This window comes from Chaetodon trifascialis, chromosome 13 (assembly GCF_039877785.1).
Source record: "Chaetodon trifascialis isolate fChaTrf1 chromosome 13, fChaTrf1.hap1, whole genome shotgun sequence".
NCBI classification, from domain to species: domain Eukaryota; kingdom Metazoa; phylum Chordata; class Actinopteri; order Chaetodontiformes; family Chaetodontidae; genus Chaetodon; species Chaetodon trifascialis.
Window position 1 is genome coordinate 16,348,248 of NC_092068.1, and position 23,539 is coordinate 16,371,786.

The 23,539-nt window shown below is 43.6% G+C and overlaps 1 protein-coding gene across 17 annotated transcripts in view; it reads left to right on the forward strand.

Moving 5' to 3' along the window:
* The window catches only part of kcnma1a (potassium large conductance calcium-activated channel, subfamily M, alpha member 1a), a 133,920-nt gene that overhangs the window by 35,345 nt on the left and 75,036 nt on the right, over window positions 1-23,539 (forward strand). The gene's annotated exons all lie outside the window — the stretch shown is intronic.

A 23,539-nucleotide genomic window follows, 5' to 3' on the forward strand; every position in this document is an offset into this window, starting at 1 on the left:
GCACTGTCCAGCTTTCTTTCTGCAGCAATGGCCTATGTGTGGCACGCTGTAACTAACTCTCCTGTGCCTCTGCCAGCTGAACCGATGAGTGTGTGTGTTTCTGTGTGTGCTGGTGTGCATGCACATGCTTGTGTGTGTGTGTGTGTGTGTGTGAGGGGGAGATTTATTTGTCAAGTACCAGAGGTAGCATATGTGGTGTTTGTGCAGTAGGTAAGAGGCTGTCACTGTGGCTTTTTTCTTGCCATGGATTACAGTCCCCTCTCTCCTCCTTTCTTCAGCTTCATCCCTCACTCTGCCCCCGGAATCTCTCCTGCACTCAACAACTCTTTGCCAAATCCTGGTGTATCCGCAGTAGTGCCTCCTCTGTCCTGTGCTGCTTCATTATTAACATTAAAAACTGCCTTTCTATCAGCAGTGTTTCTCACTTGCTTCTCCTCTCAGCCCAGTTTAGATGTCTGCCACGTCCAGTGAGCGGCAGACAGTTAACTATGAGCTTGTAGCTGCTAGCCTCATTCTGTTAGGTGCCCTGATTATCAAAAGGCTTCATGGTGTCTAATTAGAACTGGGGGCCATTCAAGTCAACCCTGTTATTTCCATGCTATACAATGTGCCCTGACCACTGTTTTCCTATGTCTTCATCAGTTTTGTGATGTTCTCACGGAGACAAGATATTGAGGGTGTCTCCATTAGCTGCCCTTCAACACAGCTTTTTACCTTGAAAATATTCTGTTGCAGCTCAGAAATGTAGTGTGTGGTTAGTTCCAGAAGATGTGTGCTTGTCGTGCATGTCTATTTACACATTGCCTAAGTGCATCCGTCTCCTTTATAGATAGGAAATTGAAAACATTCTTTGTTTTTAGCTATTCTGTCTCATCCAGCTTCCCTTTTACATCTTAACTTGCATTAGAGTAATAACACCGGTTACGTCTGACTTGCACTGACATCCACTTTGCATTTGTGGGCTGAATGAGGCAGCAGGGAGAGTCAGGAGCGAGATGGATCCAAACTAAAATACTGTCATTGTTAATGTTTGCTGGAATGTGACAGTTTTTTCACGCCTGGTGAGAATAGCTGGGAGTTGAGCAGGATTTGGGCCTTTGGTGAAGACGATGAAAAATCCTGAAGAGAGCTGTCAATTTTCTAAATGAGCCTCTCTTTCATCACTTCCCCACTCACACAGCTCTGCTGGCATGGACACAGCTCCCTCTCACTTTCATCTTCTGCTCTGACTGAGTGCTCCCAATCTGCCCTTTATGTATGTATATGCATGTGTGTGTAAGAGAAAGGGAGAGCAAGGAAACAGAGAGACAGACACCCCAACAGAGAGACAGACAGGCAGGCAGGCCGAGGGCGAACCGGAGCTTGGTTGTGAGAGTTGGTGAGAAATAAGGCACTGGTTGCTTTAAAGGGGTTTCTAGCAATAGAGATATCCCGGTGTATCACCTACTGTGATTTGTGCTACTTCTGGTGGGGCTGATAATTCTGCCCAGTGGGCTGTGTTTGCTTACGTGCTCAGTCTAATGATATGCAGCACAATATGTACTGATGAGCGCTCCATGTAGGTGAATGAGTATCTCCTCATGTGGGTGGAATGCGTACATTTGTGGATGCATGTACGCTCGCATTTTTTTGCACACATGTAGTGCATGCATGATAGCTTGTGTATCTAAGTGTGTGTGTGCGTGCATGCGTATGTGCATGTATGTGTGGGTGGGTGATTTTGTGGGACTCTTGCTCTCCCATCAGTTCTTCACTGCAGATCAAAATTGCGGTGAGTATCCGTGTACACAGAACCTGGCTGGTAACCATAGCAACTGCTGTGTAGTGGCGCTCAGTCATTTGACATTAAGGGGGTGTCTGAGCAGAGCAGAGCAGAAATAACACACACACACACACACACACACACACACACACACACACACACACACACACACACACACACACACACACACACACACACACACACACACACACACAGGTGGGATTAAAGCTTGATGCAGGCTCCATTCTATCCAGGTAGAAGAGCCAAAGCCAAAGCAGATTGAGACAGATAGCCTCTGGAAGGCAGCCCTCCATCCCCGTTCATTTGTTTGCCTTGATGACTTCACTGCTAGTGAAAGATCAAGTATACCCTCAGGCTTATTGAATTACCAGACAAATCTAAATCCACCTGTGGCAGCAGCTTGGCCCAGGAGTCCCCCCTCCCCATATTGTTTTCCCATGATGGGCTGAATTACCGGCGCGCGAAGAACAAGGCCTGTTTTGTTATCGGTGCCTAATGTGACTTTGCCAAACTACTTTGCTCTGATGAGAAAGGAATTAAATGAACACATATCCACCCACGCTGCCTGACCATTAAGACCAAACATGTGCTGCATGAGAATCATTCTGGTCATCAGCGGCACTGTTTTAAGTCCCATCATTGAGCCCATAGGCTGCGGAAGCAAAAAGCTATTAAGGCTCATGGCATTGCTCAGACCATGTAATAACAGTGAAGAAAGAGCTGCAGGGGCACACATGCGCACGTGAGTGTATGCGAGAATTTCTGTGTACATCTTTGTGCCTTATGTGGCTTCAAGAGACAAAGGTGCAGGTAATATGTTGTTTCCCCACAGTGGTCGTATGTCAATGTCCCCTGTCTCTGTGTGATCATAGCCTCTGTAACCTACATGCATGAGCCCCTCCCAACCACCCTCACACAAACCCAGAGCCATATATCCAATTTCTATTAGACCCTGTGTCACCTTATGTGCCTTATGAAATACCGGGGGAAATGATTGATGCGAGCGTGAACCTGTGTTGTGCCTCTGTGTGGGTCCTTAGCTTTTTGTATCACCCATCACCTTTACAGTATCAGCTTATCAAATATTTATGGCCCCATTCACACATGATCTGCCTCTAGTGTAGCTTTCAGTTGACACTAAACTCAGGGTCAAAGGGAAAAACATGAGGGGTAATGAACTTGAACATAATCGAACATGATCCTCTGCTGGTAATGCAGTCATCACAAAACAGAGGAGGATAAAAACGCCAATGTTCTCACAATAATCAGTCCCAAATGTTTTAAAATGGTTTGTGTTTGGAAATTGATTGACACGTGAAAAAGACAGTCTGCGGGGACTTACGCAGAGCAGGATGCAGCTAAGCGACTAAGTGCCAGCTGCAGCTTAAGGAGGAAGTGTCTCTCTGAGCCCCGCGAGACAGCTGTCCACACAAAGACACTGCATGTGGAACGTAGGTGAAAGGCACAGCACCTCTGGTCCGACACTGGATGGCTCATCGGTCTCTTGACAACCGTATCACCCCAGTTGCTTTGTGGAAAGACCTCATTAAGTACTCAAGGGCACAATGTCCGAGGAAATGACTAGTCGGACAGCTGGAAATATGAGTAGGCTGAATTCTTGTGCTGCATTACCACAGCGTTTCATCTAATTGATTACTGTGTTACTGCTACAATAACAACGTATGTAATCTCATAATGTCCAGAAAAAACAGTGAGGATTAAAAGCCATGAATGTAGATATTCGCCCTATCTCTCTGTGCAGTAGATTTGCACGGCATGGTGGGTCCAGAAATAGGTCAGCCCTGCCATCTTTCTTAATGGGATCTTGGGTGGCAACCAGGGACCATCTGTTCACATGGCCCGCTCCCTAAACCCTATGGTCATCCCTCTGCCTACCCATCCACCCACACACTGCATGGCACTCTGCATATTGACCCCTGTCATCTGCAAATGCAACACATCTGTCTCGCTCTCTGCACTAGACTGACAGCGCATGAATTCTAAATGCAATTGTAACAAATCCAGCACGCTTCATTTCTTCAAAAAAACAGATTTTGCAATTCAGCCTCTGACTGGAAGACCACTTTTCTCTCTCACGCTCTCTCCCTGCGTATGCCTTTACCTTTGATTACCCCTCTCTTACCCCCATCACTTTTTCTCCATTCTCTAGCTTATGTGTGAGAACAGTTGCTTACAGTGTGTGTGTCTTGGCAGGGAACAAGGTGAGATTGTGCAGAGTGTGTAAGCACGCTGTGGGTATGTTCCACTGTGTTTCCATGTGTCCTGAAACATCCTGTTGTGCAGAAAATAAGTGTGAATGTGTTCTCTCGCACCCTCCATGATTGCCTTGCTGCCTGCATGGAGAACAGCTGTCATACAGTGCTCTACTTTTCAGTACTTTTCACATTCATGCAATGTGTGTTTACCCCTATGTACAAGTACATTTTTTACAGCAACCTGCCATAGTCTGTTTTCATCCCGGAGTTTACCCATGAACATATGTGGGTGCGTCTGATGTGTGTTCTCCTGACTCAATATGGTCTGTTTCTCCTGGGTGTGTGTGTGCCTGTGCAAGTGGGAGTGTTCTCGTGTGTACCCATGAGTGTTTGAATGCATGCCTGTGTGCGTCTGTTTGGGTTGGCTAATTATGCTTTCCCGTAGAGTGTGTGGAACTAATGTATCGCTGTCAGTAAACTCCTCAGCGTGGATACAGCTGTCAACACAGCACCACCTCTTGCATCCCGTTCCTCCATGACAATAGCCTCGTCCCTTTGCGTGAAAGTAACAGGCAGCATCCGTCTCTTAATGTGCATTCAGGATAAGGCATATTCATATTGCATGATTGCAATGATGTATTTTCCATCCATGGGGAGCAGTATGTTTACTGATACAGTGTGTACAACGGACACCACGGACACATGCGCAGGCACATATGGAAGCACCCCTGAACTAAGACTTGGCTGAAATCATTGTCACAGTATTGATAGTGATATTTTTATATACCAACATTCTGTATACCCTGATTTGGCAAAGCATGCAAAATCATGTAAAAATAATCAAACTGATGTTCCACTGTAATGCAATACATGAGACCAAACTCTACATTTGCAATGTCCACGTATAAAGAAAAAAAAAAAAAAAAGTCAATATCTGTTTTTATAGAACAATAACACCAAAGGATCAAATTTATGATGTGATATGATTCTACTGAAATTCAATAAATAACAATATTGGCTTTTCATCCAGCCCAGCCCCGGACAGACGGACACAAACACGCTCAGTTCTCATCGTGTCCTTCAGAAGTATCCATCTAAGAAAGTGTCTGTCATGTTGACTTGAGAAATAAACAATCAATAGCCACAGAGACTACCTCTCCCAGACTCGTCACACACGCTTCACAGCCCAATATCTCTGTAAATTAATAACAGTGGACACGGACAAATGTATCAATTTTTCACGTCTCTGTTCGGCATTCAGTGACATGACACTTTGCTCCAGCAGTGTGCTCCTCCATAATGAAACTCAATTTCTGAGCCAGTTTGCTCCTAACTCAAAGTCTTAACTCAAACTCAGTGCCCTCTGAAACCTCCGGGCTGTCTCCTTGCCTCCTTCCCATTTTTCCCAGTTGTTGAGTTTAGCTCGCTGAGCAGCTTATTCATTTTGTCATTTGCCATAATTTATCAGTTCAGTCGATGGCAATCCAATTGGCATTGACTTAAATCCTGTGAACGGTGATGAATGGCTGTTTATGCTCGAGGGACCGAGGGGACGAGCACTGCAGCAGAGACTGAGATGGAGGGAACAGAAGGCAAGAGAGATGGGTGTGGTGCAGACACTGTCTCTCATACGCATGGCTACACATGTAGGAACACAATAATCCACAACAGCTAGCAAAGGTTAGCATGCTAACATGCCAAACTAAAATGAACATGTTAAAAACAATACCTGCTAAATGTCAGCATTTGGAGCATTGTTGCAGGCTGACGCTGGCACTTAGCTCAAAGCACTACTGTGCCTCAGTACAGCCTTGCAGCCTGTGTTGTTATGAAATGTATTCTATTTTTAAGTATTGCTTTGTTTTCATTTTAGTTCAATTCTGATGATTAATGCAAAGTAGAAAATCACTTTCATGGGTTTAAGACAGAAGGCACAATTTTAGAATTCATACAGCTGAGATTTTATGCCATGATAAATGGTTGTTTATGTATTCTCTTTATTGGTTTCTGTCTTTGATTAAGTGCTGCATGTCACTGGATTTAGTTGCAGTTCAGAAAGTATTCTCATACCATGGCCACAGTTCAGCTGTGTGAAGGCAGCCCTGTTGGCTTGGTTTTTCTGGGCTGCCGCCACATAAGAAACATAAGTCATGCACTGAGCGCTGGAGGAGTGTTGCGGGAGGTGGTGGAGGGGATGAGAAGGAAAGCAGGGTGTCATAGCAGGAAAGGAAAGCAACGGGAAGCCCTGCCATCACGCTGTATCGTTTCAGCTGGTAGAAATTCACACACTGCTTTCTCACTTAGCAAGCAGACATAGTGCTGTACATCCGATCATGCATATATAAATACAGGCACGGTGTACTGGATTATATTATCCAGAAGAAAATTCCATCTCAGAGTAGGAGTGGAAGAAGAGTGCAGCGTGTGTGAAACAACTTTACCGCTGGACTTTAACGGTAAGCTAAACCAGAGAAGAAAGATTCAGTGGATTGAATTTTAAATATGCACCAAAGCTAAAAATAGTCGATTGAATCACCTAATGGAAAACATTATTTAGACCATAGTTATAGTTTCTTTCTTCATTTGTTCCTTTTAATTGATCAGCATTACACTGCTTTTAAATGTGTGGCACACTGGGGAGAGTTTAACAACTCTGAAATGGTTGGCTTCACTTTGTCCCCATGAATGATTTTCCCTGCAGCCCCCCTTAAGACCCATCATAACTCTGAACCTTGCCAGGGGATGACTCATCGTTGCTTGTTCTTTCTTTCCTATCTATAAACCCATCCATTTGCCACCTGGACCTCTATTGCTAAAGAACCAATGACCTACACCCGTCTTCTCTCGCCACAGCTCATGTGCCCTTTATCTGCCCCACCCTCCCTCAGACTCCCTCACAAAAAGGTCAACGGAGCAGACAGAGGAGTGATGTTTCACTTAGCCAGCTACCCGGCCTTCTCCTTATTAGATCAAAGTCACCTGTGACTTAGCCAGGCAATGTGTCTGAGACACTGTGGCGACAGTAAATGCACAATTGTTTCCTTTAGTATGAGCCAAGAGCAAAGACTCAGCACATTTTTTTCTAAAAATATTCACAAATTAAATCATGCCAATATAATTGAAACATATGAAGTGTTTTATTTCCTAATTTGTTTCACACAGCTATCATTTGTGGGAACCACTCTGGTGGCATCGCCCTGGGAGTGCGTCGTGAGGAAATCCGAAATCACTTAGCTAATTACAACAAGTTCACCGTAGCTTTTAGACAAGTTGCCCATGCTTTTAGATAATTAAAATATTGCCTTCCCTGAGTCTCAGCAAGTGACTGTAGTAATGACATTTTGTTTACTTTTTACAATGTGATTATTTATGCTCTGCAGAAACCTCGGGCTGAGGAGTGACAGGGTAGTCAGAAATGAGATTACTTTTAGAGTCACAAGCACATTAGACTGCGGGCTAGAGACAGATTGACAGACAGACAGTCACAGAGCAAACAGTCGACAGGCAAACAGGCAAACGACGGTCAGGAAATTGCGTGCAGAGAGAAAGAGAGAGAGGGACCTAAGCAGGCCGTCGCAGAGGATGCAGCCGTTCTCGTGTTTGTCATTTGGAGCCGTCACCTCCAAAGACAGCGCTCTCCCCGTCTCATCTTTGTCATGGCTGTCTAGTGTGATCTCGGGGTGGTGAGTGACTCAGTGCCTCTGGGATGACGCACACCTAATGGATCAGAACTTGCAGCATCACATTGATCCAACCGCATCTAACGCTGCTGTCGCTGCCAGGCGCATTTCTTCAAAGCTTTCCAAAAACAGGATTAGGGACAAGATTATCAAAGAATGAAAATTCCTTTGGATGCAATACTGCTGATTAAACAAGTGTTTTCTTTTATTTTCCCACTGATGCAGAAGTGCATTATTGTGGAGCAAAAAGGAAGGATAACTTCCGTTTTACACCTTATTTTCAGCTGTCCTTATGTGCTAACCAAATGCTGCCTGTGCCTGCCTGCAGACTAGCTCCCAGTGCATGTTTTGTTTGTATTGTGTCTCGGTGTCCTTGCCTGCTCATCTGTCAGTCAATTTGATTCATTGGTTCATATATAATTCATAGGTGAAGGGTGAAGGAGCATTTCTGACATACCCACAAAGACCTTTTTTTTTTTGCTCCTTGACATGATTTTTGTAGAAAGGGAAGAAAGGGAAGATGGATTATGATTTCAGTTAGAGGTTCCTTTGTACAAGCAAAAGATAACTCAGCGTGTGCTGCTAAAGGATGGTAACTGACCCGGTGGTTCTTGAAGGAGGGAGCCGACTATCTTCCAGCTCCACACTGTAGGTGTTACTCTCTAACTCAGTTTCTGCTCCGAACTCCCTAAGCATGAGGAGAATTTCCCAGAGGAGACTGATTAAATATCGGATTATTAACATCCAACATTTTCTCGATGCGGGCTTTATATGCTGCATGTCAATTGCTCTGTGAATCAGGAACTGCCTCCTCTTCTCAGTCTGGCTCACCATCTATACATCAGCAGATCTGAGTCACACACAGAGGGAGAGATGGTGTGGGAGTGAAAGGATCATTGGAGCTGGGGCTGACTGCATCCCTACCTCTGCTTTATAGGGTGGACAGGTTATTATTGCAGCAACATCAGTGGTGGAAGATAGATGATATGGTTCCACTCCTCCTAAAACTGACCTAAGAGGCAACAAAAAGCGAGTGTCACATAATGTTTTATATTGATGGGAAACACCTCCCTACTGTGATGCAGAGCCTCAGAAGGTGAATGATTGAGTGCCAGCTTTCCATGTGTAGGCATTGCTGTATTATATGCTTCATATTTCAATCTAATTTGACCGTCCTATGACTCCTGTGACAGCATCAGACCCGGTCGTAGATGTGGTCTCAGGTTCGTACTGAATATGCTGTTGTCACTCGTGTCATGTTTGCACTTCTAATAGCTTATCAGAGGAGTCAGCACAGTGGGGACCATCTGCTAAGGCAGGTTTCAGATCCGTTTACCCCCACTGGGATTCTGTTTCCTGGGATGGGACGGCCACACAGTGTCCCCAAAACACATCACCTCCACCAACCTGCCGCTCGCTGCTCACAGTTTCCATGAGATCATTTGGGGACGATCGCAGGTGATGTAAGAGGTGCAGGAAGGGAGGGAGGGAGAAAGATTATTGCATGAGCAGGTGAAAGTGAGATATGGAGGGAAAGGTAATGAGAGGACATAAAAGCAAGAGGAAAATTCATATTAGGATTGACCCAGACAAAGATCATTACAGCTTTTATAGGCTGAAATACATGCTTTCAATTTCAAAACACTTAAGTTGTTTTAATTGGCTTTTTGCTGTTCTGGATGTCAAATATGTTTAGACATTTCTTTCAGGATTTGCCAGGCAAATTTTCTAACAAAGTCTAGCCTTGCTCAAGAGTAAATCAGAGAAGTGGAGACATTTTTTGGCTTTGTAACTGAGGCTGTCTCAGATTAGGAGCCATGGCAAGGTGCTAATTAAATGGTTTGTAGGTCTCTCTCTGCCTCCGGCCCTAAATTGCATCAGTATTGACTTCAAAGCCTCAGTGCATCAAAGAAGGACCAGAAGCGGTGTGACTTTGCTCAGTTCCTTCTCTCTCTCCTCTCCTCTCCTCTCCTCTGACACCAGGGAGACACATTATGAAGTCTTACTTTCTTATCAGTACATCCTGCGTGCAAGGACACAGCTGGTTTTGACCACATGCACAAAAGCACACGCTTGCATGAGTAATGTGTATGTTGGCTATGTGAGTGCATTCATTGTGATCATTACGGGATATGCACAGGGCTACACTTACAGTTGGGGTCAGGTACAGTCAAAGTGAAGGTATGGAGAAATTATCTTTCAGGTTAAATCGACACTAATGAATGAATGAAAAATACCTTGACTGGTGCAACCAAGTGCGAGAATGTCACACGCTTCACTCCGTCACACATTAGCTCACGTAGCTCTTGAACCTGATCACATGCATGAATGCAGACACCGCTCCATACTTTAAGAAATGCATCATTTCTGCACTGCAAGATATGAATTTTTTATTCATTCAGTCAATCAGGTCCATGATAGATTAGCTGTAAAGCAGAGGCTGGGGAGAACTCAATCATGGGTTTACTTAGATGAAATAAGGAAAGCATAAAAGTCCCTCTGACAGAGGGGCTTAAAGGCGAGGCCATCACAGCCTCTGAAGTCTGTCTTGGTTTTGTGGTCCCTTTTTATTACTTTGCTGCAGCTGTTTGTGTCTCTCTGGCGCATCACATTCACAGTTATTCCCACAAGTGGCACATCACCGTGGCAACATCACATCTCTTATTCACAGGAATGAGCTTTGTGCCCTCGGTCTGTCTCTGTTTTTATTTCACTCTCTCTCCACCATCCCTGGGGGCTTCCATCCTTCGTGTCCACTATTTCAATGAGCGTGAACGGTCAGTTCACCCAAAGTATAGATACAGTGGTTTTGTATTTAGGTGGTGGCAGATATCTCTGAGACAGATTATCTGGGTTTCCAATTAAAACCAGAACTATGTGCATTAGACAGATGTTTTTGAGACTGTCACCATCAGCTGTTTCAGCAAATTCCCAATTATACGACATACGTTTAGCTCAAAACAAAGCCCTCCAGCAGCCATTGGGATTATGTGATGTCATTAAATTAGCTGACAGAGCAGCTCGGGATGAATTGATGTCGGTGGGTGTTGTTGGGTAATTTGGGTGAACCGAGCCTGTAGGATTGGAATGCACCCCGTACTCTTCTTGAACCCTTCTCACACTTTATCATCAAAAACAACTGATCAAAAATTAGCCTAAATGACTTCACTTCGTATCATTATTATTATTTTTAACTCTTCGGCTTTGTATGTGTGAAGTACGTAAGTTAAGACTGGGTGTAGCAGTTACAGCTCCTGTCTGAATTGACACTTGCAGCGGCTCTACCCCAGGTCCCATTTGAACATTTGAGATATGAGTGTATACAGCAGCTTTATGTGGCACTTTCAATCATGCATGGGAATGTAGGTGGATTGTAAAAGGCTTGAGTCTGATATTAAACCTATAAAATCCACAATCTGTGGAGGACCGACTGCCTTCTGGGCAGTAGGCAGCTGAACTTTCCCTGACATGTGTGTTGGATATTGAATATTGATACGGGTGTCAGTGCTAGTCCGCAAACAATCAAACCAGCAGACTATCGGCAGAGGAGAGGTGAGAGGTGGAACTGAACTGAAACCACCCGAAGGTTTTATTGCCTTTCTGCAGAGGTGTTTATGAAGATATGTAAATAAAATATTCAGTCATATTCAGTTTGCCAATTTATTTGTTTTTGTACATGTGATTAAGAACAAAAAAATGCAAAGCTGTTCGCTGTTTGGTACACTGATGCTCAACATCATTTCAAATGGACTTTCTGTAACTGAGAGAGTAAAATCCTTTTCTTGCTGTCTCTGTTGGACTTGGATTAGCTATCGTTTTGCTAGGAAGGCTATTAATTATCTTCTAAATGAATAACTCTATGACTAAAGTGGAATTAACAATATATACCCCAAAAGGCAAAGGAATAGAAACCATTAGCAAATTACCCTTCTGTTCTGCTCCCCTGCCATATCTCAGAACTACACATGCATACTGAGGGATCAGTAAGTCGTAATGAAATTGAATATAAAATATGCCGGCTTTGTTTGAGACTTCAACCCTTCACAGTCGGCTATGGGCTTGTTTGGTGAAAGCAACTGCTTTTATTGTTTCGGTGTGACACCTGCATCCCTCCTGCTGATGGGTGATGGTATTAAAGACGTGTTAAGGTCATTCATGGCAGGTTCCAGGCATCCGCCCACCTTATTGACTGAGCTGGACAGCTGCGTGTAGGGCTTGATCCAATGTGGCAGAGAGCAAACTGAGGGGGGATACACTGGGATGCTGCTGCTCTCCACTTTACACGTAGCCTGCCGACAAACAAGGAATACTAATACAGCTTTTCCTTCTCTGCGGATCCGAGTCTCATCTTTCACCTTGCTGCGAGCGAGCTTTCTACCTTATCAGGACCCACTTGATTGTTAGCGAGCGAAAGTGGGCTCTGACGCCGATGATAAACTTCTCATTAACCTTCAGGAAATTAAACGAAACCTTGATTTAATTAGATAAAGATCATGTCAGCGCTGCGTCTCCTCCGAGATGAAACCTATGCGCCCGTTGGGGGTGGGGGTGGGGATCTCTTGGTGATACAGAATGGTGGCTGGAAAGAAAAAACAGGATGTGGTGTGGCTATATATTTTTTTTTATTATTCAGATGGTAGCTGATCCATTTGCCTTATTGGGAGGGAAGCTGAAGTTTTTAATTCCACATTTGGCAGGGCCTGGTTGTTCTTCTGGCAGCCAAATGCAGTATGACATTTTTGGAGAAGGATGAAAGGTTCTGCTGAATTCTGCAATATGCATCAGACAAAGTAATTGCTCTGCATGCATTGTAATAGAAATGGCGGTGTGATCAAGTTTTGATATTATTAACTATGTCAGGGATGATTTATGCAATGATTAAAGGCACATAATGGAACTGTGTGGCAGTCAGCGGCGCCTGGACATCCTTTTAGTATTCACACAGCGGCTTTCCTTTCTCCTTGTTTTCTTACTGTATGTAGAGTGGTCATTTTTCACTGTTCCCATGGAATAATTGTGTCAGTTATGGAAATGTCAAGCTGGCTATTGGTTGATCCATGGCACAATTACATTCCTAACAATACTGCAGTAAAAAAATCAAGGATCAAAATTAATTTGACTAAGGTGTTAAAAATCCATGTATTGAAGGACTGAGCAGAAATATGTGTATTTATCATTATATTTACTCTAATTTTGAGTAACATGATGCACCTTCAACCTTTTATTCTTCTAGACCCTACACAACTTCTTTCTTGTACTGTCTATCAAACATGACTGTTAACTATGATGGAGCCTCTTTGTGTGAGTTTGTATAAAGCAGCACTGAAGATGTGAATCAATAGTAGCATGGCGCCGGTGACAAGCCGCAGTGCTCCTCGATGGCTCCTCGTAAAAACCAGGAAAATTGCCTGCAGATCTGAGTTTCATTCAGGGGTTAGTTTGTGAACAAACACCTGAGAGGAGCAGCCCCACTCAGTGTCATGTTGTGAGGCTGAAAGAATTCCCTGCATGGTAGAAGTCTGAGGAGAGGTCTTGTGGGAGATCAAGAATTTTCTTTTTAGTGAAGCTTAATGGGTTACAGGGAGGGCAAGAATAGACGAGGCTTTGATAGGATTCAATCTGAGGCCTGCAGGGGTGCATGAATTACCAGAAGTAGGGGCCTTATTTGGCGGTGATGCATATTTTACTGAATTGTATGAATAAATTACCATCAGCTTAAATATATTACCACAAAGTCTATATTTTAACTTTATGTTGACATATTCTCTCTTTGCTTATCATTGAAAATAACGCTATTTAGTAAGAACTTTCTGTGTGCAGGACGGCACAGTGACGCAGCAGGTAGTGTGTGTGCCTCACAGCAAGAAGGTCGCCGGTTCGATCCCCGGGTCGGGCAGGGCCTTTCTGTGTGAAGTTTGCATGTTCTTCCCGTGCGTGAGTGGGTTCTCTCCGGGTACTCTGGCTTCCTCCCACAGACCAAAAACATGCTTATTAGGTTAATTGGTGACTCTAAAATTGTCCTTAGGTGTGAGTGTGAGTGTGAATGGTTGTTCGTCTGTATATGTTGCCCTGCAATCGACTGGCGACCGGTTCAGGGTGTACCCCGCCTCTCGCCTGTTGACAGCTGGGATAGGCTCCAGCCCCCCACAACCTCGAAAGGGATAGTCGGTATAGAAAATGGATGGATGGATGTCTGTGTGCAACTATTTCAAAACGTAATCACCGAAGTTCTTCTTCATCACATCTTTCTGAATGAAGAGCAGCTCTTATCTTTCCAAGGTTCAGCAGGAAGGACTGGACCGGTGGGACATTTACGTGGGTCAGTTGATCATCAGGCAGTGGTCCAAGTGAGGGGTTCCGCCAAAAAAGCCTTCAGTATTGCCATTTCTCATCTAGTCATAAGCAACTTACAGTAGTGCCAGTCGGTTAATGTTTTGAAATAAATCAGATTGGGCTCCACCTTTCACAGTCATGGTAAACACTGTTCCTGACCTGGCGACAGTCTGCTAGATATGTCCCCCCCTGTTCACATATTGTCTGCAGAGTGACAAATCTAGCAACCACAGGGATTGTGGTTATTGATTTGACTCAGCTATGTTTGACACTCTATTAATATGGCTGATTTAGCCAGAAAGGTTTATAATGACAACCATGTCAAAACAACTGAAGCCTCCTCCCTCCACGAGAACGGCGAGTGCTGCAAAAATAATATGCAAATTCATGTATGACCTAATCTGGCAAGTAGATACTTTCCTCTGAAAATAGCAACACTACGGGCAAATTAGAGCAGAGGGAAGTTAGTGCTGGGTACTTCAAATTGTTAAACGAAAAGGAAAAACCTGTACAACTCTCCGAGGAAGTTTGCTCAGCTGGAAAATGATCAAGCGACAGTGTTCTGTTTGTAATGACGGTTTCAGAGTAAAGCAGATCAAGCTCGCTAAGGGCAAACAGTAACTGCAACAGTGCATTGCTGCCCACGACAAGAGCTGGGAACACCCATGTTTGGGAAAATGATACTTAACAACCCCTCATCAGATTGAATAGTGTTTTTGAAAGCTGGACTGAAAGGGGGATGATGTGTCTCACAAATTGTCAGCTGGTTTTTATCTTTACATGACATGCACATGAGGGCAAATCTGAATTGGGAATATCAGAATTGCATCAGGAACTGTCAGGGTCATTTTTTGGTCAGATTTTTGGCCTGCTTAATCAATCACAGCTTATTTAAGTGGTTTCCTGCTGGGACAGTCAGCATAGATAAAGGACAGATGGAGTTCCCATTGCCCAAGCAAATTTGCCCAAGCAAATTTAGGCAGCAAAAGTGTTGAAACTTCCTCTTTTTTGTGGATTTATTGTGCAGTGAAACCAAAAAATTTGGGTATGGGTACAGGATCCTCCTGGAAGCTCCATTCATGAGGCTCTGGCTAAGTTGTGGGCAGTGGCAAACACCCTGACACTCTTGAAGCCCTGAGGCATGGGAACCAGTTTGCGGACCTGTGATATCCTGCAGTGAAAAGCCACACTTTAGCCAGATTTCATCAGTCTGTGGTGTTATGTCACAGAGAGCCTCCACTGAACTCCCACATTAAATCTTTAATACACGGCTAACTTACCACTCAGTTAGCATTGCTGCAACAACTGAACAGTCCCATATCACTAAAAATAATGTTGCCCTCTAGCTACAGTACATATGCATAATGTACATTGTGGTAACACAGTACAGTGGCAGCAGCTTCCTGTGAAGCCCCATTTGATATTCTGCAGATGTGCTGCAGCTTTCAAAAGGAACCATTTATTAGCTCATGCGGTGGATGTCGGGTGGAGGATGGATATGATGGTTCAGCAGCAGAATTTTCCCCTCCAATGCTGTCAGCGGCTCTTTGCAGGCTGGTCACATGCATCCCTTCGTCTTCTCTGCTCTGGCGTAATCCCAGTGGGGGTCCTCCCTTCTGTCTCACGGACAAACGCACACACACAAAGGTTGAACGCATGTAGAGGTTGAAGACTCACACGTATGATATGAGCACACACAAAGAGGTGAGGACACGTGCACACGTGCGTGCACGTTGTGGCATTTAAGCTCTTGCTGCGCCTGGAGGACATGCTCTAATATTCTCCATCCCTCCACTCGTCTTTCTCTTCAGTTGCTCTCTCGCTCTCATTCTGTCTCTGCCACAAGCCATTTTCTGCCACCTCTTAATGCTCCTCATGTCCCACAGGGGGAAGGGGGGGGTATCTCTAATATTCTCTCATCCCTCCCTCTATCTCCTGTCATCATCACCTCCATCTTTTCCATCTCCTCCCTCTTTGTCTCCTCTCCTCTTCTGTCCTTTTGGAGTCCTCTGCACACATTCAAGGTCATGGTCACACAGTCGGTCTCTTGGGAAGGCAGCCATTAGACACAGGATGCTGTAGAGGACGGGTGACCTGCCCTTCTTGTATCTAGAGCATATTGTACATCTCAGAGTCCACCTCTGTTAGGATGGTTTAATTCAGCGGTGACGCATCTCTCATAGTGCACAAGTAGCTAAAAAAAAACATCTTCTTTTCGTGAATTAATGATGCCATAGAGGAACTTTTAGAGGAGATTTTTCAGACAGGTTGTCGTGTCCGTCTGTAACAGATCCCCACAGGCCTCCTCTTCATCTCCCACTGACAGATGCTCATTTTAGGAGCTGTCATCCTGTCAGACCTGAGAGGCTTTCCTTCGTACTGAACCCCTCCCCGCCCTCTCCCCCGTCAATCACTGCCTCTGTTGCCTAGGTACGACAATATGTGTGCGTCTGTCTCGTAAAGGCCACGAGGGTTAAATGGAGGCAATTCCAGCGGTGCAGCATCAGCGCATGTATTGGATTTATGATGATGTTTTTTTTTTTTTTTTTCAGAGATGAAAAACTTTGTGGGGGGGCCTGTCAGTTTGTTTACAATCATTTCTTGGAGTGACTGTATATGAGATGAAATTATGCACTGTATGCTGCTCAAACAGTAAATTAAATTATGTTGTCAGTTTCGTAGTTGGTAGTTATGTAAATGGACTAGCTGTGTATCCTGAACCTCTTAATGGAATTTTGCATAAGTACATAGTGCATACATAATATTAAGGCTATAAATAATGATCGTTTTTCATTATTGATTCATCTGAAGACTATTTGCTCAACTAATTGATTAATCTGCTCCTAAAATATTTAGTGTTCAATTAAGACAAAGACAATTAAAAATACTCAATTTTAGAAGTTGGAACATGAAGATTTTGGCATTTAGAAAACAAACAAACAAAAAAAAGCTATTACCCATCAGTTATTCGTCTAATCGTTGCAGAGCTCTGTTGTTTTTTACATCTGTGTGGCGGCGTGTCACAAAACATGCAAACCAGCATATTAACCGCGGCCGTCCATAAATCCTAGGTGTGCTTGTCGTGGCTTGCCGGTTTGCACCTGTCCTGTTGACGGTGCCAAAGTTCATTTTAAACTGAGTCAGCGCTCTGAAAGTGTTACATTTCACACCGTGTTTGTATTTTCACACATCAGATTCAGGCATAGTCCCAGTAGTATCGCCTTTCAAGTATCGCAAAGTCTGATTCAAATAAATGAGAAGCTTTCACACCAACCAGGAAGTTGAAGATCGGCCGATAGAATTGTGATTGTCTCTCTGCGGCGTCTGTCCATCAGTCTCTTTCCATCAACACGCCATCCCAGACAATTTAGTTGCGTCTGCTTTCTTGCAGCTGAATCAGCCCCTCTTGCCTCAGAGAGGGAAGTCTTTTGCTAGCTTCTTCCTGTCGCAGTGGTCATGGCTGACAGGAGCAAGAAGAGAGTGACAGGAAGTTACTGAAGTTGCAGGGACATGAGGAGAGTAGGAAGTGGCTCCTGTGGTGCTCAGAACAACCATTAGTCATGGCAGCAGTGATAGTAATGACAGTGGAAATTTGTAATTTCACTAATCATTTCATTGTCGTCCAGATTTGATAGATCTGTACCAGAATCAAGACAATTTAATGTGATGACCGTCTGCAGTATGTCACATTATGTACAACCAGTGAAGAGAACATGAACTTAAAGATTAAATGAACTAAATAGCTTGCCATTTCAATTCTACCTCTGTCAGTTCATATGTTTGTGAAACACAGCCCTCGACTGTGCCTTGAATAGTGAGAAATGCGGATGAATGACGTCCTTCTGCTGATTCTCTATTCACCTGGTCCATACCTCAGAGAGAGTCACCGCATGACCTTGGACGGTAACACAAAAGGAGCTGGCTGTGGGAGGAGGAGATGTGAACAGAGAAACCAGAGACAGCGCCGTGGATCAGTTGAAGCTTATTTTCCTCTCCTCCACTCTGACCACACAAATCAAATATCAAAGCTATTTTCTTCAAAATAGCCTTGCATGTTCAGCAGCTACTGAGAAGAAATAACAGCAGATTAGATGTATCAGGCCATCTGGATTTACATTCCCACACTGAAATTCTACTTTGGTGTTGATTGTAGAAGTTTCATAAAGAATCCTGGTTCATTCCTCTCTCTTACATCTGATTTTTCTTTTGGTCTTCCACTCTTTTCCATTAGACTTTACTATAATTAACTGTGACTGGGAGTCTACAGTGGATTTGGATGATAAAAACAACTCAGACACACACACCAGTGGACGACTCACTCAGGCTTCAGCTTCTGTCCTGCCTATTTCTGTCCTTTAACTCCTCTCATAATTTATGAATTAAAACTCTGGAGGTATGATTGGCTATGTTATGCTGACAAGCAAACAGACTAAACTATTGTGTTCTGTTTGCCTGTTTTATTTATAAAAGTAGGGACTGTTTTAATGCTACATATAATTAGGAGAGTGCAATTTTAATGGACTTGTCTCTTAGCATTCATGTCATTGGAAAGTGTTCAGAGGCTAGCTGTCAGCAGACTGAGCCTCAGACAGTCTGAAGTGAACTTTCCGGTACTCTGATAGTCTGGGACTGGGTTGTCTTTGGTCAAGGTTGTCTGAGAACCACAGCTCTCAGATATCTCAAAAAATATTTGTTTTTCTGCCTTAAATTTGTGCAAAAGTCTGTTAAACATGTTTGCGCTTATTTATATTCTGAAAACAAAAGTGTTTCCTTTTATTATTAGTCACCATCGACTTAACGAAGCCGTCCATGTTTGGTAATTCTCATCCAACTGCTAAGAATGCTCTGGTATGAATCGGCATGCCTGCGCTGCATCTGTTAAGTCACATATTGGGAATCAGTAGTCTGGGTTGAGTTATGCATTGTGTGACTTGAATTCAGAGTGTTTTTCTGAATGTCATATCACACCTGCACATGCGTGGCCATCCAGAAGCCCTCCTGCCATTTGAGAGAGGCCGGAGGCAAAGGGGAGATCACGGCGTGTGCTGATGTATGGATGTATGCCATCAAACTTTAACGGCGGTTTCATTTGTTGACACTCCCCCAGCGAGACAGCTCACACTCTCACCTCGTGCAGCGACATGTGATTCTGTTTCCTTTTGTGTGTAAACGGGCGCCGGCGGCAGACACATGTAGGAATATTTGTTATGAAAGCAAACACTTGTAATGGATGCAAATGTTTGCTCTGCAATGCAAACATTGTGACAGTGTGTTGATTGAGGGAATGCTGCAGAGCCGTCCGTCCATCCCTTTTCTGTTTTCACTGATGTGAATTACTCTGGGCATATCTGTATTGAATATGGATGAATATACACTGACTGCGTCTCTCTCCATTTGTTTGAGACCTGCTATAAAAGGCGGATGTATATGACTGTGGATTAAGGCCAAAGGAAAGCAGAAACAGTGCACTGCTCTGGCCAGAGGCCTCCTTGGCTGTGGAGCTCTGAAATCCTTTTTGGCCGAGGCATCAATCGGACATTTTGGAGCTCCTCTTTCTGGATAACCCAGCGAGCCAGACCGGATTAATGAACAAGCTTATCCTGATGCCACACAGTACTGACCGGCATTCTTGACTCCCCACTGAGGATTCCCACTCATGTAATCTTGGGAAACCCATTAAGATTCTTAGAAAGTTTTTTATTTTATTGTTTGACAGAAATAAAAACAGAAATATTCTAGTTCAGATCAGATTTCTCCCCTAACTACATGACACACAAGGATATTTGTTTTCCTGCCTTTGATGTGGACCTCTGTACTAGCAGCATGCAAATCAGATCACAGTTGTGCTGCCTCATTAGCCCCAGGCTTTAGATTTTATTAAAAATTTGCACAAGTAGGTTTTTATTTTATAAATTAAGTAAAATAGCTTCAGAATAAAATTCCCAATTTTCTTTTTAATGCTATGGGCTAAGGATGTATTGGAGATGATAATTGAACAGTGGGGGTCCCTGAGACTCGGATGAATTGATTTTAGTCCTCTGAGGCTTGTTTAGATGAAAAATAAATGGACAAAAAGTAATGCCTTTGATTAGTTATTCCTGTTTACACAGGAAGTAAATGCATCGCTTTGCTTTCCAAAATTAATCTGCCGTAGTGGAACGTAAATCGATGGCAACTTGTACTTTAAAAGATGTCTGGGCTTTGGGTGATACAAGTCGCACACAATTATACCAGATTATCTACCAGAGGCTCACAGAAGATTTTGAAGCCAATCCTCCAATCCAAGTTGAGGCGATTAATAGAAAGAAAACGATGATTTAACCTTTGACCTCACCAATAAAGCAAAATTGCCACTAAGGGTATTTTCATGAGAGAGGGCAAGGTGGTGACTGTTCTGTGTGTCTAAAGCTAAGATTATTTTAGCTCCCGATTTTGTAATGTGCACTAAGGAGGGTGACCCTTTTTCATCTATTTTTTGCACAAGAGTTCTCCAATTTAGTGGGGTGATTTTAATTTAAAGATTTTGATTTTATGATGTGACAACACTGTGGTCAAGGGTTGTTTTAGCCGAGGCACAAAAATGACTGGTATAGGGTCGGGAAAGATCATGGTTTTGGTTAAAATAACTACTATACTTAGTTAATGTTAACGTTAATGTTACACCTGCCTTCAATTGAAAACAGTATAAAGACAATATATTCAACATTTTACCTCATCATCATCATTTTTTGCCAATACATGCTTTTTCTGAATTTGATTTGATTCCACAATTAGATAGATAAATGATCCCATGATGAATGATTTTATCTATATATCTGCTATTCTCTGTATCCAGGTGTGTTTAGAACAAGGTGCGTCTTCAGCACTCTCTCAGCTTGACAAAGAGAAATAGAAATCTGTCCATCTGGATTACTTTGCAGTGAAATGCAGAGGAGATGTGGGGGGGGTTTGCCTCACCGCTCACTTGACCTGGGTAGTTGGCCTTAATGTGAAGCGATTATTCTGTACGTTGTCAGCACACATCACCTGACTCTGCTTTCTCCCTGTCACAGGGTGCACTTAAGGGACAGAGGAAGTCATTAGATGGGATCCCTGTTGGAGGAGGATGGGTTTTTTTTTTGGCTTAGTTTTCAGGCCACTTCATTTTGCTTCCAGAAGCGAGCCGTGATGAGCTCTTAAATTCTTTAGACTTCCAGATAAACTCAGAGCGTCAGAAGCCCACGTGTGTTTATGCATGTAAGTCGGTGTTATGTGTTAACAGTTCTGATGGTGTCATGTGAGAGCTGCCACCTCCAGCCCACTTGCTGGAACCTGAGACCCGCACACATTGAAGTGCCCGCACACACACACGATTTCCCGCTGCCCTCTTTTACACTTCCAGTCTTCTAGTACCCCTCTAAAGTGCACCTCGGAAAACATCTGACAGATTTAGGTTTGCACGTTAAATATAGAAGGGATACACCAATGAAAACCTACACGGCTATTAAAGAGAAAACATAGACATCACGTCCGAATAAACACGGTGCCGACATTTTCCACTTTGTTGCTAAGAAACGTGACTCACTCACGCCATCTCATCACATTTGAATCATGAAATGTTGATATAAACAGCCTCATTAAGTAATTTACAGCTATAACAGATGCAGCGACAGCTATACTTAGCAGTCCCTCTATTGCTGTGGAGTTTCTTTTTTTAATTTCTCCCTTTCATTTGTAGGGAATGCCCCTCTGAATTTACCCTTCCTGTAGGTTTCCCCTGAGTGTTATTTCATTGGTCCTGATTTGCAGTGGCGTTTGCTCGCTTGGTTGTCTTTGGTAGATTGTGGGTTTGAGGTCGATGGCTAGCCCTCGTAGACACTGTGTGGGGAAAGAGTGTGTGTGTGAGAGAGGGAGAAAGGTTGGGGGGATGGGGTGGAGGGGTGGACCGGAATTCACAGTTGAATAACTGGGTCAGTTTAAGATGATGATGCTTCTTATCTACTCAGCTCATCGCTGGGTGTTCACTGTTCACTGCTCAGCTTTTCAGCCATACTTCTCTTTGCCTCTCTCTCGCTATTTCTCGCTTTCTCTTTGACGCTGCTGTATAGAAGCACAAACTGCACAAAATGCACACATGCATTTTAGCGCCATGCTTAAAATGGTGCTTCTCCATGTCGGGCTGGCTGACAGTGTCAAGTTTCACTCAGAAAGACGGCTTTCGTCTGTAGTCAAGTTTCCATGGGTTTGCTGGTGTCCTCTCAGCTTGTGGAATCCGGTTGTGTTGAAAACTATTTTTAAAGTACTCTCTCTGCAGCATTAGAACAGTGCTCCAGTGATTTAACATTGCACTCCTACAACATTATCGGACTCACGATGGAGGAAAAAAAAAAGTATCAAAGTTGATGTAGCAGAACCAGAATTATTGTCTTTTTCATCCATGCATTTGCGTGCTTGCATTGCCCACAATGCAACATACACCAATGAGGTTTCAGTTGGAGAGTTGCGTGTGTTATGCTAGTAGTGTCTAATGTAGCCTCCAGCCAATAACCTTAAGCAAGGATCAGGAGCGGGCCTCAGAGGTCTGGTAACCCCCTTCTAACCCAGCTGATGCTGACAATTTAGCAGACTTTGTGCAGAAAGCTTTATCTAATTTGTACACATATACAGTGTGTGTAAAAATTTTGTATCCATGTTTACTCAGTTCAGTTTTTGTGTTCACCTTGCACCTGCAAAATACTCACTCACTAAAAGCATGCCAGGCCATCTTGTGGGTAAAATGCACAGTTTTATTCCTGTATGCACAACAGTGTGGTATTCAGATCAGATAATACCCTCCAGTCAAGTGTTTCCCTTCCTGACGAGACCAGTGAAGTGCTTTGAAAGCCTGATGTTATCGTAGAGTTTCAGCTTGAGCCTTCTCCCCATCTCCTTTGTGTGGAGCATCATTAATTGTCTTTGCCTCGTAAGGTTATTCCGGCCCTGCAAAATTGTGTGGCCAGGATGGCCATCATCCTCCATTCAAGCAGTAAAACCATTAAAAATGCAAGGGTATGGGAGTATTTACTTAATACCTCAGGCACAATGCATTGGATCAATCCAAAGGACCATCACATGAAAGTAATCAAGCTCCCATCATCAATAATGAATGGCACAATCAGCAGGGACAGTGGGCTCCTATTGTGAGAGGGCTGAATGGGAGAAAAGATCGCAGGGGAGGAAACATTGTGCATCGCTACATTGGTCAACTGTTGCAAAGATGATGATTATGATGACGGTGATGATGATGATGATGATGATGGTGCTGATGTGAACTGTAATGTTTGCAAGTGCAGCTTGCTGGAGGGGATTATTGTGGCACATGTCACCATTTTACCGAGGCTGTGGAACAAGAGGAAGCTGACAGTTACTTTTAATGGCTAATACCCAAACAGGTCCTCATTTCCTCACATCAGCAGGATTAAATTTGAATAGAAGTTTCTATGTTTTGTTTTATAGTATTGCATTATTATGAATGATTCAATTTTCTTGTATTTGCTACAAGGTGTATT